Source organism: Phascolarctos cinereus, unplaced genomic scaffold (assembly GCF_003287225.1).
Source record: "Phascolarctos cinereus isolate Bilbo 61053 unplaced genomic scaffold, phaCin_HiC Scaffold_2;HRSCAF=192, whole genome shotgun sequence".
In the NCBI taxonomy this organism is placed as follows: Eukaryota; Metazoa; Chordata; class Mammalia; order Diprotodontia; family Phascolarctidae; genus Phascolarctos; species Phascolarctos cinereus.
In genome coordinates this window covers 292,056,380-292,072,532 of record NW_027555625.1, presented here as the reverse complement: position 1 = coordinate 292,072,532, position 16,153 = coordinate 292,056,380, and the positions used below count along the sequence as shown (strand labels likewise).

Genomic DNA, 16,153 nt, shown 5'->3' with positions numbered 1-16,153 from the left:
TGTAATTCTGACTCATGATTTTAGATAGCTTTTATTTGCTAAGGTAAGCAATTGTCCATTTATTCCCATGTTTCTTTTTTGTTGTTACTCTTTTGTTTTTTTTTTACTTAATAGAATTTTATTTTTTCCAATTACATGTAAAGATAGTTTTTAGCATTCACTTTTATAAGATTTTGAGTTCTAAATTTTTTCTCCCTTCCTCCTCACCCCCTCGCCTCCTCAAGATGGCAAGCAATCTGATATAGGTTATACATGTACAAACATATGAAACACATTTCCACATTAGTCATGTTGTGAAAGAAGAATCAGAACAAAAGGGAAAAGCCACAAGAAAGAAAAACAAAAACAAAAAAAAGTAAAAATAGTATGCTTTCTGCATTCAGACTCTATGGTTCTTTCTCAGAATGTGGATAGGATTTTCCATCATAAGTCTTTTGGAACTGTCTTAGATCATTGTATTGCTAAGAAGAGCTAAGTCTGTCATAGTTGATCGTTGCACAATGTTGCTGTTACTGTGTATAATGTTCTTGTTCTGCTCACTTCACTCAGCATCAGTTCGTGTAAGTCTTTCCAGGTTTTTCTGATGTCTGCCTGCTCATCATTTTTTATAGCACAATAGTATCCCATTACATCCATATACCACAATTTATTCAGCCATTCCCCGATCGATGGGCATCTCCTCAATTTCCACTTCTTTGCCACCACAAAAAAGAGTTGCTATGAATATTTTTGTACATGTGGGTCCTTTTCCATTTTTTGTGATCTTTGGGATATACACTTAATAGTGATATTGCTAGATCAAAGGGTATGCACAGTTTGATTGCCCTTTGGGCATAGTTCCAAATTGTTCTCCAGAATGGTTGGATTAGATCGCAGCTCCACCAACAATACATTAGTGTTCTAATTTTCCCATATCTTCTTTAACATTTATCATTTTCTTTTTCTGTTATATTAGCCAATCTTATAGGTGTGAGATGGTACCTCAGAGTTGTTTTAATTTGCATTTCTCTAATCAATAGTGATTTAGAGCATTTTTTCCATGTGACTATAAATAGCTTTAGTTTCTTCATCTGGAATCATGTTTCTTTACAGTAATGGTTGTTGCATCTTGTATTTTCTGCGTCTGTTGACATAATCATATGATTTTTATTGTTATAAAATTATCTGTTATGTTTATGGTTTTCCTAATATTGAACCAACCTTTCAAACCTGGTATAAATTCTTACTGGTTACAGTGTATATTTTTTATATGTTACTATATCCTCTCTGTTAATAATTTACTTAAAATTTTTGAATCAGTATTCATTAGGGATGTTGGCTTATGCTTTGCTTTCTCTGTTATGACTTTTCCTGGTTTAGTTACCAAGATCATGTTTGTATCATCATGCTGTCTTTTTTAAAAAATATTTTTTCCCCAATTAAATGTAAAGACAATTTTTAACATTCATTTAAAAAAAAATCTGAGTTGCAAATGTTCTCCTGCCCCTTCTTACTTCCCCCTTTCCTGTGAAGAGTAAGCAATTTAATGTAAATTATACATGTGCAGTCATATCATGCTATCTTTTCAAAGAACAAGTACCATAGAACCATGTCAGAGAACCATAAGCAACCCCTCCTACAAAGATGAAGATGTTATTGAGGTAGTCAGTGTAGGCAGCCAACCATCTGGCATGTAATGTGCAAGGGGATATGATTATAATATACATATATATATGTGTATATATGTATATGTGTGTGTGTGTGTGTGTATATATATATATATATTTTTTTTTTTTCTTTCCTTTGGTGAGGCAATTGGGGTTAAGTGAGTTGCCTAGGGTCACACAGCTAGTGAGTATTATGTGTGGAGGCCAGATTTGAACTCAGGTCTTCCTGAGTCCCAGGGCCGGTACTCTATCTACTGTGCCACCTAGCTGCCCCTCGATTATAATATTTTTAAAAAGTTACATTTTGTGTAGTTCACCTTCAGTGAACTACACAATTTTCAAATCTTGCGCAGGGGGTAGGTATATAAATACTTTGATAGAGCTCTGCTCTGAATATTGATAGGTTGTATTCTCTGGTACTTAGCTCCCTTGTTTTCTTAGGTGAGATTAAGATTACTTTCTTTTCTAGTCCTTATTTATAGAAGTGCTTATTTTTATTAATAATAGCAATTTGAATTTATGTAGCACTTTTCAGTTTTCAAAGCATTTGCCTCTCTCCAATTACAGACAACCCTGTGAAAGTGTTTTTGCCTGATCCATTGTAGAAAAAGTTACTTTTCTGATTCTTGATATGGTTTCCTATTTCTGACAGTTGTGAGAGTGTTAATGCCATGTAGTAACAATAGAAGTTTGCTAGGGGATGAGGTAGGGGCTGAATATGGCCTTAGACCAAGCCCCATTTGTACCTGTTATTGTGAACTTGCCCCTGATCTTGTAGTTAATATTATTCTAAAATGCCATAGCCTTAAAATAAGAATTTTATTCCATGATGGTATGTGTCTGTGTTTCTCTTTCTAGTGTTCTCTGCCTGTGTTCCAAAAATAGATATATGAAGTAAAAATTTGTATATCGAATCCTATTTACCTTTTGTAGTATAAAATGGCGTAATTCCAAGGCATAGAATGTAAAATTGTCATAAGAATTAATAAAAGGCATATTCTTCTGTAATTTTAAAGTTTTTGGTTTATTTGAATGTATTACTATTATCTTTTTTTATATCCTAATTCCCCATATACACCCCCCCCTTAGAACCTTTATTTATAACAAATGAACACAGTTGAGTAAAACTAAATCACATAGGGATCATGTTTTGCAGCACACTAATCATTCTGGACCTGTACTTCATTACCTCTTTATCTTTATCCAGCACTTAGCCTGGTGCCTGGCACATAGTAGGTGCTTAATAAATGTTTATTGATTGGTTGATTAAAGAGGATGGAAGTGTGTTTCATCATAGGATGCATCAGGAACCAAGATGGGCATTGCATTTAGTCTGAGATCTGATACCTTTTTAGTGTTGTTTTCATTTACATTATTTTAGTCATGGTAGAATTGTTCTCCTAGAAGAAGATAATATGCCTTAAAAGTTAACATGTTTGTGGATTTTTTTTGTTTGTTTTTGGATAGTTAGTGAGGTTAAGTGACTTGCCTAGGGTTGCATAGCTAGTGAATGTTATGTTTCTGAAGCTGGATTTGAACTCAGGTCCTCTTGAATCCAGGGCTGGTGCTCTATCCACTGCACCACCTAGCTGCCCCTGAAGTTTTTTTTTTATGGCTTTTGTTTTTATATCACTTTTATTTCCAAATACATCCCTCTTCCAACCCTATCCAGAGAGCCATCTCTTGTTTTTTTTTAAAAAAAAAAAAGGAAGAGAAAAAATTTAAAAGTCAGCCTTATAAAACTAACCTACGTATCAACAGCGTCTGATAATGTATGCAATATTTCACACTTATAATACCCACCTCCTCAATAAAGAGAGGGAGATGCATTTTCTTATCATTTGTTTGAAGTTGTTTGGTCATTATGATTTCATAGCACTTTCTTTTGTTCTTTTGTTGTTTTTCTTACCATTTATATGGTTGAGTAATTGTGTATATTATTTTCTATTTCTGTTTATCTCACTTTACATCAGTTCATGTACTTCTCTATGCTTCTCTACATTTTTCATATTTATAATTCTTACAGTGCAGTAATTATTCCATTATATCCATGTACCACAATTTGTTTAGCTAATCTGCAATTAGTGGCATCCACTTTGTTTCTAGTTCTTTGCTGCCATTATGAATATTTTGGCATATATGGCACCATTCAATCTTTGATCTCCTTGGGGTATGTGCCCAACAGTGAAATGTCTAGGACAAAGGGTATGGATGTTTTTGTCAGTTCTTAGCCTAATTTAAAATTGTTTTCTAGAATGCTTGGACCAATTTACAGCTCCAGCCACAGTATCTTACCATATCTTTCCAAAACACCTTCAGTATTGGCTATTATCATCTTTGTCAATTTTCTAGATGTGAGGTAAAACCTCAGAGATGTTTTTACTTGTTTTTCTCGTATCAGTAGCAATTTGTAAAGGGTTTTTGTTTTGTTTTGTTTTGTTTTTTGGTAAGGCAGTTTGGGGTTAAGTGACTTGCCCAGAGTTACACAGCTAGTGAGTGTTATGTATCTGAGGGCAGATTTGAACTTAGGTCCTCCTGACTCCAAGACCGAAGCTCTATCTACTACACCACCTAGCTGCCCAAGGGTTTTTTTTAATAAAACAATTAAACCCAAAAGAAGGGATAAAAATATCAGATGAAGAGGGAGGAAGGGAATCATAAGCATTTATGTAGCACCTACTAAATGCCAAGTATTGTGGTAAATACTTTACCAATATTGTCTCACTTGATCCTTACAACAACCATGGGAAGTAAGTGCTATTATTATCCCCATTTTACAGTTGAAGAAATTGAGGCAGGCAGGGATTAAGTGACTTGCCCAGGGTCACACAGTAAATACCTGAAGTCAAATTTGAACTCAGATCTTTCTGACTCCAGGCCCAGCACTCTAATCCCTGCATCTCCTAGCTGCCTAGATGAGATAGGATTGAGATAATAATGCTCAATATGCTAAAGAAAAAGCAAGAACATCACAAACTTCACAGGCTCAAAGATAACTTCCTGTCTCGCATAAATGTGCACTTTATCCAAGCAGATCTCCATTAGCAGAATTAGATAGTTATTGTCTGGTCTCTGGGAAATAATGACCACCTTGTTGTCTGTGACCTGTTTATCTCCTGTTAACATTTATGCCTTTGTGCTTCTCCCAGGTTCCTTTTGACTCCATTCAGGTTGTGTTTTCTTTTTTCTCACTTAGTTTGTAGTTTTCATTTGGGGCCTTTCCTTTTTACTGGAATTTCATTTTCTCCCACTTTTATTTCCTTACACATACCATCTCTCTCTCTCTCATTTTTTCTTTACATTACATGAAGGGCCCTAGTTAAAAAAAATAGTATACCAAATATCACCTTTAAACACAATAATCACCTGGAATAATGTGTTTTTTTTTAAGTGACCTTAAAAATTTGATCCTTATATTTATCATGATAAATATCTTGGAGGAAAATATTTTTTAATTGGGAATACAGAGTTGTTTCTATCAAGTATCTTTTAATAAAGATATTTCTTTGTGTGGAAGGCTCTTGTGAGCATTTATTAACTTGCTCTGCAGATATTAATTTAATAACTATTTGAATGAATGTTATCATAGAAGAGATTACTGCTCACTAATGGATTGGGCTAGATGACCTCTGAGGTTCCTTTCAACTCAGAAATTCTATGCTAAAGTACAACCAGAGTACAAGGTATAGAGTTCTTAACCCTTACCTTTGCCTTTTCATTTTCTCAGGACATTAATTTTTTTTTTTTGTCAGTTAGTTGTGTCCAACTCTTCATGACTCCATTTAGGGTTTTCTTGGCAGAGATTCTGGAGTGGTTTGCCATTTCCTTCTCCAACTCATTTTACAGATGAGGAAACTGAGGCAAACAGGGTTAAGTGACTTGCTCATTGTTGCACAGCTTGTAATTATCCATGGTCATTTTTACACTCAGATCCTCCTGACTCCAGGCCTGGTGCTCTATTCACTGCACCACCTATCTGCCCCATCAATTAATTAATTAATTTATATGAATTCAGCTGTATTTCCATTGTTTCTTACTTCCTAACTAAAGTAGGAGATCCTTCTTTCAGTCTAGCAACAGCACCAAAGTTTAGCACTTGTAGTCAGGCCTCGTTTGCTGTGAATTTACTGCCCTATTCACACTTTGGAGAGAAGAATTCTCTTTTAACCCAGAAGTCCACTTAGCTTCTCCTCTTCATTAGCTGTCTCACTTAGTATACTGTTTAGTAGTAAAGAGTTGTACATCATTTTTTTGGTTTGTTTTTAAATTATAATTTAACTTAATAAATTAAAATTAAAACTTAAGCTAATACATTTTATTAATGTCTTTTACTTTTAGATCCATCATTTCTATTTATGCCGTTAACTCACTATCTGATGAGGCCTCCTTCTCAAAAACAACAAAATAGTTCAGAACAATCAACCAACACAGAAACCTGCATTAATTTCTTTTTTTTTTAAATTTTGGTTAGGCAGTGGGGTTGAGTGACTTGCCCAGGGTCACACAGCTAGTAAGTGTTATGTGTCTGAGGCCGGATTTGAACTCAGGTCCTCCTGAATCCAGGGCCCATGCTCTGTCTACTGCGTCACCTAGCTGCCCCAGCCTGCATTAATTTCAAGGCTGTTAAAAAGTATAAAATCTTTCCCTTTAGCCAAGAAATAGTAATTTTTTCCTGGTATACGATAAGGTGGGGTATTTGATTTCATTTTGTACTACATCTATTTGTGTCTCTGGCCATTTGTCTCCATTTAACCAAAACTTCTGTTTTGCCTTTTTATTTTAGGCATTGTCATTTCTTCTAACATCTGAACCCTAGAAATGAACATTTTGAGTCCTACGTGGTAGGATGGGAAAGAGTTAGGAACCTATTTAGAAGCAAGTTTGTTGTCCCAGTATTAGCCTGGGAGTTTGGCTGAATGGTAATGGTAGTCACCGCCCAATTGCCTTATCTTTTCTTTAAAATTCCACCTGTATGAATCAAGAGCGAGGAAAGTGGGGCCCCTGGGAAGGGCCTATAAGACAAATATTTCCTTGCATTTCTGCTTTGTTCAATCCTAGATATCTGGCCCTATGAGGCGTGAAGCAGGCAAGGGAGGATTCCCCAGGGCAGAAAAAGAATTTGCCCTATGAATCAGAGGAGAATTGTCTGAAAGTTAATATGAGCTGTTCTAAGTGGTGGTGTGTTTCCTGGGGGTTATTTGGACAAGTTCCACAGCACCACATGATTATACCTCACATTTGTTTTGGCTTGAGCTCCATTTCCTTCTTTGGATTTACTTCTCAAAGTTGGCAAATGATGCCACTGGGAGTAGCATGTAGCTCAGCTAACTATAGGAAGGATAAAGTAAATGTATTGCTCCTCATAAATGTCTGGCAAAGTCAATAACTAGTTTTACAACCTGAATAATAACTACCTCCTACTACAGGTGATGATAACATAGAATTCTATCAGAACGTTTTAGGGGCACCTGATAAGACAAGATTTCATTTTCTGCAAACCAGAATTAGATTTGATAAAATCTGTATTAAACTGAGCATATATAAGTGTTTTTTTAAACATGAATTCAGATTTATTTTTATTTGTAAAAACAAACAGAAAAGTTAAGGTAAAATGATTTATATGTGAAATCCTATTACCACAAACTCTGAGAGTACCTAAATTCTTTCAGTGAAGGGGCTTCTGTTTTTTGCCATCAAATAAATAGGCCATTGGTTGGATTTGTTGGTGGGGGAGGGGGGAGATTGTATTTTTTTTTTTTTAGGGAGGATGATTTTGTAGCAACTATGTGGTATAGTGGTTAGAGCTATCCCAGAACCAGAAAGACCTGGATTATAGTTCTGCGTCTTGACACATACTGGATATGTGAGCTTGGGAAAATTACTTAACTTCCCAGTGATTTGGGCAACTCCCCTAGTTGCTTGAGGGACTTTCCTCATTTGGAAGTTCTCTATTTCAATAAAATCACTGGTTTAATCCCTTTACCTATCTCTATCAATTATAATAGAGATTAACCTATATTTAGGGTACAATAAAAACTTGGTTAGAAGCAAAACAAAGGGAGCCAGCTCATCAAACTCCGGTTGATTCTTGTTGTTTTGATATGTCTCCCTTTAAGTGTATCTAAAACCTATAGATGAATAAAAGAGAAGGATGTTCAAGAGCTCTTAAGGTTTATTCTAACTCTAGCATTCTACAATTCTATGAATGCAGGGACTTGGATATGCTGACAGAGGCAGCTGAGCATTTTCCCCAGCAATGGGCCTGCTGAGATCTTCATATATGAAAGAACAATACTTTCCATTTTTTTCATAAATTTATCAATTTCAGCAAATATGAACAAATTGAAGGACTAAACTCCAAGTCAAAGAGGTAATTCCTGGGGCAGCTAGGTGGCGTGGTGGATAGAGCGCTGGCCATGAAGTCAGGAGGACCTGAGTTCAAATGTGAAGGCCTCAGACACATAACATTTAACTAGCTGTGTGACTGTGGGCAAGTCACTTAACCCCATTGCCTAGCCAAAAAAAAAAAAGAGGTAATTCCCATTATTATGAAATAGTAGTGGGAACCCTAGAAGTAGGAACACTGCATCAGAGGGTATGGTGAGTTTTGTAGCTCGTGTGTATTGCTAGAGTGCTTTTCAAAAAAAAAAATTTTTTTTTACCAGTATATGTTTCCACTAACAATATAACAGTACGTGTTTTGCCACGATTTTGTCAAGATTAAATTTTTTTTTTGTCAATTTAATGAATATGAGGGGGCATGGTACTTCAAACTGATTTAAATTTGCATTTCTTTAATTATGAAGTAGAACAGTTTTTCAAATGATAACAATTTATGTTTCTTCTTTCAAAAATTGTGTGTGTCCTTTGACTGTTTCTCCACTGGAGAACAGGTATTACTCTTAAACTCTGTATCAATTCCATATAGATTTTGGATGTTAGATATTCATCAACTATATTATTACAATATACTTTCCAATCTCTTGATCTGTTTTTTAAAAATTGTAGATATTGGGTTTTTTTTGGTTTTGTTTTCTCTTCAGAAGTTCTTTATTTTTATGTAATGAAATCTACCTGACCTCGTGGGGCTCTTCTGAGGATCAAATAAGATCATGTACATAAAGCATTTTGCACATGTCAGCTAATATTACTGTTGTGTCCCTAATGGTTTATTTTATTTGTATAATAATAATTTTTTGTTTCTTCACAGTTGAAATAAACAATCTTCCATTTTCCTCATTTTTGAAATGATTTTAAAAAATGTTTCAAACACTGATGTGATTGGGTCAGTGATAGTAAATGGTTTGAGGTATGGAACTAAAACAGTTTTTGGCAAAATAGTGATTCAACCTTTTGATGGGTTTGTGATTCCATTTATGTTGGTACTCCTGTTAGTGGTGCAAATCACAACAAGGCTGTACTGTTTGGATTACCCTCAAAATTGATCATATGTTGTGGTCTATTTAGTCTATCATTGTCCTTTAGGTTTTCCTCAACTTTAATTATTTGGGAATGGTATTCCATGATTCAGAGCCCTATCACTTTTATTGTTAAAAAGATGGGCCTTTGTTTTAAGGAGAAGATAGAGATACTTTCCCCCCCCCCCATATTTATGTTGGAAAATACTCATCTGTATCCATTTTCATTTAGGATTTTAGAGGTAGATAGGACTTTAAGAGTCATCAGGTCCAATAGAAGGGCTACTAAGCCTTTTTCTTAAGTAGATTGTTATAGAGTCTTCAGAATAGTAAACAGGAGCTGCATCATGAACACAGAGGCTATGTTGTTTTTCATCTATATATCCCTAGCAACAAGTATACTGCCTTTCCCATAGCAGGTGCTCAATAATGTTTGTTGAATTTCTGAAAAGGCTAGATTGGTGATTCATAGACTCCTACCATGCTAGAGCTGAGAAAGGCATTAAAAATGTTCTTTGAGGAAGCTGAGATCCAGAGGAGCCAGGTAGCTTGTTTTAGCACAGCACATAAAACAGGTTGGTGGCAGAGCAAAGACTAAAACTCAGATTTTTTGACTCTGTAGTGTTCTTTGCACTGCAATATTTTTAGAACTTAACCACCTGATTAAAGCTTGGCTGTTTATTTTTTGTGTTAAGTACTTAACATTTTAAAAAGACAATGTAGTGGAGTGGAAATAATTCTTAATTAGGCAGAATTAGAAAAAAAGGAATCCCAATGTACCAAGAACTGGACAAAGTGTACAGGAGATCCCTGCCTCCAAAATAATTTATTTTCAGGGGCAGCTAGGTGGAGCAGTGGATAGAGCACTGGCCCTGGAACCAGGAGGATCTGAGTTCAAATCTGGCCTCAGCCACATAATACTTACTAGCTGTGTGACTCTGGGCAAGTCACTTAACCCCAATTCCCTCACCAAAAAAAATAAAAAATTTATTTTCAGCATTGCCTTAAAGAGGAAGTCATTTTACCTGAGCAGTCTCCTGCTCAGGTATGGGTGGGATTGAGGAAATGCATAGGGCTGCCTCAAAACCACCTATGATAATGGGTCCAGATCCACATCCTCTTTTTGCTAAAATAAATTGAACTTTGAAGATTCAGGGAACTTCACATGAATCATACTTCCTTCTTCTCTAGAAGAATTCGAGATGCATTTATATGAGTTTTCATCTTAATACTGTAGAATGATATGCCAGTACTAGGTTCTAATGGGCCAGGAGGAAGGCCATCAGTCACATAGGTCCTTCATAGAAGTCTTAGGGAAGACCAGAGACAAAAATTGCAGAGTTAGAAGTTGTAGGAGGAATGGATCCTGATCTTCAAAAGGGATTTTTCCTCACCAAAGAAATCACAGATTTATCAAAGTGTATTTGTGCTTGGTGTTTCCTGTTAGTGAGAAGCAAAATGATTCTAAGTAAAATTCCCCAGTAAAAGCTAAACTTAAATTTTCCTGTGCTTTGGGTTTTAATTATACTCCACATCTTCAGGCTGATTAGCCTCATGTGAAAATTGTGGATAAGTCAAAGTGATAAAAGAACCAGGAGTTTACTCTCCATTACTGAAAGTGGTAGAACCTTTAGGAAGGTACATCCTGAAATTAGCAGTAAGAAAAAAAGTATAAATCATGTAATTTTGTGGCAAAGTGTAGCATCTCCCTAGTAATTTTTCAGAAGATAGGATAAAAAAGGATGAGTTCAGTCTTCATATTGTTTCAGATAAGTTACATTTAGCTTTTATTTAAAAGGGACCAAATTAGATATCAGGATTCTATGAGTCATTTAATGGTTTAAAAGATAGTATTAGCACACATATCAGATTGGCTAACATGACAAAACAGGAAGATGATAAATGTTGGAGAAGATGTGGGAAAATTGGAACACTAATGCATTGTTGGTGGAGTTGTGAACTGATCCATTTTGGAGAGCAATTTGGAACTATGTCCAAAGGGCTATAAACTTGTGCGTACCCTTTGACCCAGCAGTAACACTTCTAGGTCTATATCCCAAAGGGATCATAAAAATGGGAAAAGGCCTCACATGTACAAAAATATTTATAGCAGCTCTTTCTGTGGTGGCAAAGAATTGGAAATTGAGGGGATGCCTATCAATTGGGGGATGGCTGAACAAGTTGTGGTATATGAATGTAATGGAATACTATTGTGCTATAAGAAATGATGAGCAAATGGATTTCAGAAAAACCTGGAAAGACTGAAGTGAGCAGAACCAGGAGAACGTTGTACAAAGTAATAACCACGTTGTGCAATGACTAACTTTGATAGACTTAGCTCTTCTCAGTAATGCAAGGATCTAAGACATCTCCAAAAGTCTCATGACGGAAAATGCTATCCACATCCAAAGAAAGAACTATGGAGTCTGAATGGAGATTGAAGCATACTATTTGCTTTTTAAAAATTTTTTCTTCTGTTTTGTTTTGTTTCTTCTTTCTTGTGGTTCCTCCTGTTGGTTCTAATTCTTCTTTACAACATGACTAATGTGAAACTATGTTTAGTAAGAATGTATATGTAGAGCCTATATCAGATTGCAGACTGTCTTGGGGAGGGAAGGGGAGAAAATTTAAAACTCAAAAGCTTATGGAAGCGAATGCTGAAAACTAAAAATTAATTAATTAATAAAAAATAAATAAAAAACAAATAAAAAAAGATGTCAGATTTTGATGTTTTAAGCCAGAACAGGCATAATATCAAAGTAAATAGTGAGAGAGGGAACACAGAGGTGGCAAAATAGAGTAAATTCTTATGTAGAAACACCTCTGTGTAAGAGACAATATGACTTATCTCTAATACATCATTTTAGAGGCCTCCAATAAAGCAGTCCTTAAGTTTGTTAGTGCTGCCAATATGGCCAGTTCTTCAGTCTCCCGAAATTCCATGATCTATTCCTCTCTACTTCAGCCATCCATACCTTGGATTTTACTATTACCCACAAAGATCCGCTTCCTTAATCAAAAGCTTTGACATTCCTCTGTCTCTCGCTATAACTGATCATTCTCTCGCTTTCTGGGCCTCACCCCTCCCGAACCAATTCTTCACTCTCATTACAGTTTGTAATCCGTTCCCAAGTTGGTACTTTTCTCAGGCCATTACCTTGGCTTTCTTCCTTTTCCGATCTTGACCCTGTTATAGTTAACCATTCAACTCTATGCTGTCATTTACTTTGAATTCCTTACTCCCTTGTTCTACTGCTGCTCATCCTTTGTTAAACCCTAGCCCTGGATTTTATCCACCATCTCTACCTCTTCTGTTCCTAATTATGTGATGTTCAACAGAGGTGAAGGAAGTCACACAACCATGTTGATTGGATAACACTATAAACTCATATTCTTTAAATTCTGGCTCTCACTGCAAACAAGGCAGTCTTTTTATTCTTCCTTGATTGATTCCCTACCTCACTCCCCAGAGAAGCTGTTCCAAAGTTTCTCTGTTCAAGTATCCCAAACTTCTTGTCCCCCCTCCCCTCAGCTGAGGACCTTGCCTATTAGTTCACTTATAAATTTTAGGTCATTTGCCATAAAATTCCTCTTCTCTACTCTTCATATCAAAATTTCATGACATCATCCTCCATTCTCTCCTCATTTTCCCTAGTCTCTTATAATGAGGTAGGTGGCTCTTCACATTGCCAAGACCAATCCCCTCCATATGGGCCCTTGACTTCATCCCCTATAATCTTTTAGCAAATTTTTCCATTTCTAATCTTCAGCCTTTCTCTACCTGCTGGTTCTTTGTTTTCAGACATGCCCAAGTGTTCCCCATTCTTAAAAAACTTTGACTAGATCCAGCCATACCCTCCAAGATATCATCCTGTATCTCTCATTCCTTTCTCTGCCAAACTCTTTGAAAGTATTGTCTATGCTCGTTGTCTTCACTTCATCACTCTCCTTAACCTTTGCCATTTGGCTTCCAAGCCAAAGTTTAAAGTTACCAGAGGTCTTAGTTGTTAGATCTAATGGTCTTTTCTCAGTTCTTCTTGAAGTGTTTCTTGACCTATCTGCTTCATTTGAACACTATTGACCACTGTCTTATCTTGGATAATCTCTTCTATGGGATTTTGTGATATTATTCTTTCCTGGTTCTCTATCTTCTCAATGACTGTTTCTCTTTTTCCTTTGATGGTTCATCATTCATATCATGCCTTCTGTGACTATTCCCCCAAGAGAATAAGCCCTCTTCACTTTTCCCTCACATTCTCTCTTGTCATGGTTTTAACAGTACTGTCTATGCACATGACTCATATGCATACATATATATGTGTCTGGAATGGAATGAATGAAAAAAGTTTAGTAAGTTCTTATTATGTGCAAAAGCACTGTGCTAATTTTGAGGATACAAGTAGGGAAGTAGATAATACATATGGAAGGTTTTAGCTCCAAGTCAGATGGAAAGATCCCATCATCCTTTGCAATGGCAAAGGAGGTATTTATTCTGTATAACCTTACATATGTACTTGTCTCCCCTTTAAAATGTAAACTCCTTGAGTAGGGCTTGTTTCATTTATTGAATTTGTATCCCTACCTCCTAGTAGGGTGGTTGGCATGTGGTAGTTTAATAAATACATATTGATTGATTTCCCCATTTCTTACTTTCCTGAATTTGAGAGCATATTGGCTATTTATGGAAGGGTTCGAGAATATATAGAAAATAGCAGAAATCATAATGATATGACCAAACTATAAAGAATGTATTCTGGTTTTAGGTACTTTTACCTACCAACTTCTCCTTGAAAATAAACCATAATTTTAAAAAAATCCACTAAATTAGATGATAATTTATTGTATTTTTTTCTAAAAATTTTAAAAAATTCATTTTAAACTTAAATACAAAATGAGAAAAGAAAAAGAAAGCATTTCCACGTACACAGCAGAACATAGAGAGAATTCAATATAAGACAATAAATTACTATTCAAACAGTTTACTTTTTAACAAACTGTATAATAAATACTATATGTTGTTTTAAAGCTCTCACAGCTTTTTCTTTGCTTCCTTCTAAATTTTCTTTTCTTCTCTGCTGTGCACATTTTATTTTATTTTTTCTTCCTGCCTCCAAATTTTGTCCTAGAGAAGGCTACAATTAAACATGAATATATATGTGTGTGTGTATATATATACACATATACATTTATATCTATATACATACATATATGTATACACACATACATATATGTAAGACCATACTATATATATTTCTATTTATCGGTTCTTTTTCTGGAGGTGGATAGCATCTTCCTTCATAGGTCCAAGTCTTTCCATGTTTTACTAAAACCAGCCAGCTCATCATTTCTCATATCACAGTAATATTCTATCACAATCCTATACCACAGCTATTCCCCAATTGAAGGGCATCTATCATTTTAGCCAATCTGATAGGTGTAAGATGGTATCTCGAAGTTGTTTTGATTTGCATTTCTCTAATCAATAATGATTGAGAGCATTTTTTCATATGATTATGTAGTTTTGATTTCTTCATAGAAAACTGCCTGTGACCATTTGTCAACTGGGCAATGATTCGTATTCTGATAAATTTGAAAGTCCTTTATGTATTTGAGAAATGAGACCTTTATCTAAGAGACTATCTAGGAAAGCTTTTTTTCCCCCAATTTTCTTTTTTCCCATCTCATCTTGACTACGTTGGTTTCATCTGTACAAGAATTTTTTGATTTAATATAATATAAATTATCCATTTTACAATCCATAATGCTCTCTATCTCATTTCTTCATATATTATTCTGCTACCATATGTCTGACAGATAATATGATCCACATTCTTCTAATTTTCTTGTGATATCTCCCTTTATATCTAGGTTATGTATCCATTTTGACTTTATCTTGGTACATAAGATTGGTTATAAGATATTGGTCTATGCCCAATTTCTGCCAGGCTGTTTTTCAGGTTTCCTAACAATTTTTACCAAATAACGAATTCTTACCCCCAATACTTAAATCTTTATATTTTTCAAACACAAGATTACTATTGTGTATTGTATGCCTACTCAGCTCCACTGTTCTACCTTTCTATTTCTTAGCCAATACCAAATACTTTTGAAATTTACTGCCATGTGATATAGTTTAAGGTCTGGTACTGTAGAATCTACTTCCTTTACATTATTTTCATTATATTAGCTTTCCTTAACCATGAACAATTAATATTTTTCCAACTATTTAAACCTGACTTCATATTTGTATAAAGAATGTTTTATAATTATGTTCATGTAGTTCCTGGGTCTGTTTTGGCAGGTATACTCTCAGAAGTTTTATACTGTCTACAGTTATTTTTAAATGGTCTAAAACAATATTGAATAATATTGGTGACACACAGTGTAGTTTCCCTGTTTATCTCTTAATCAAATCTGTTTTAGCTTTAACTTTGTCTGAGATCATGTTTGCTACCCCTGCTTTTTGTTTTACGTCAGCTGAAGCATAATAAATTCTACTCCAGCTCTTTATTTTGACTGTTTCTCATTTTTTATTTTATCTTTTGTAACCAATATATTGTTGAATTCATATTTTTAATCCATTCCTGTTTTATGAGTGAATTCATCCCATTCACATTCAAAGTTACAATTGTTCATTTGTATAATTCCCTCCATCCTATTTTTCCTCACTATCCTTCCTCATGAGTCTGATTTGTTTCTAGTCACTACCTTGCCCTTCTATTCCGTAATCTACCTCTAAGAGTCCCTCCCTTATCCTCTTCCTAGAAGACTAGACTTTTATACTCTTCTACATATTGTACATATTATTCCCTCTTTAATCTATTTCCAATGAGAGTAAAGGTCCAGCCTTATAAGCCCTTAACTCCCACTTGCTTCTTCTGTATCAGTTCTTCCTTTCAAGCCTGATTTGAATGAAATAATTGCTTCTTTTTACCTATCCCTATGCAGTTTTAGTTTTTAGAATCATCCACCATACTCAGCTTAGCCTAAACCTTTCTTTTAAACTATTCAGGTAGGTTATAATTTAAAAAGACATGCAACTCAAATTGACAACTACTCTGTTGGTCTCTAGAATTTTGGATGTATGTA

At 35.1% G+C, this 16,153-nt stretch overlaps 1 protein-coding gene across 1 annotated transcript in view; it reads left to right on the top strand.

The window, feature by feature from the left end:
* RHPN2 (rhophilin Rho GTPase binding protein 2) overlaps nucleotides 1-16,153 on the top strand; it is a 73,116-nt gene that overhangs the window by 11,958 nt on the left and 45,005 nt on the right. The window lies entirely within an intron of this gene.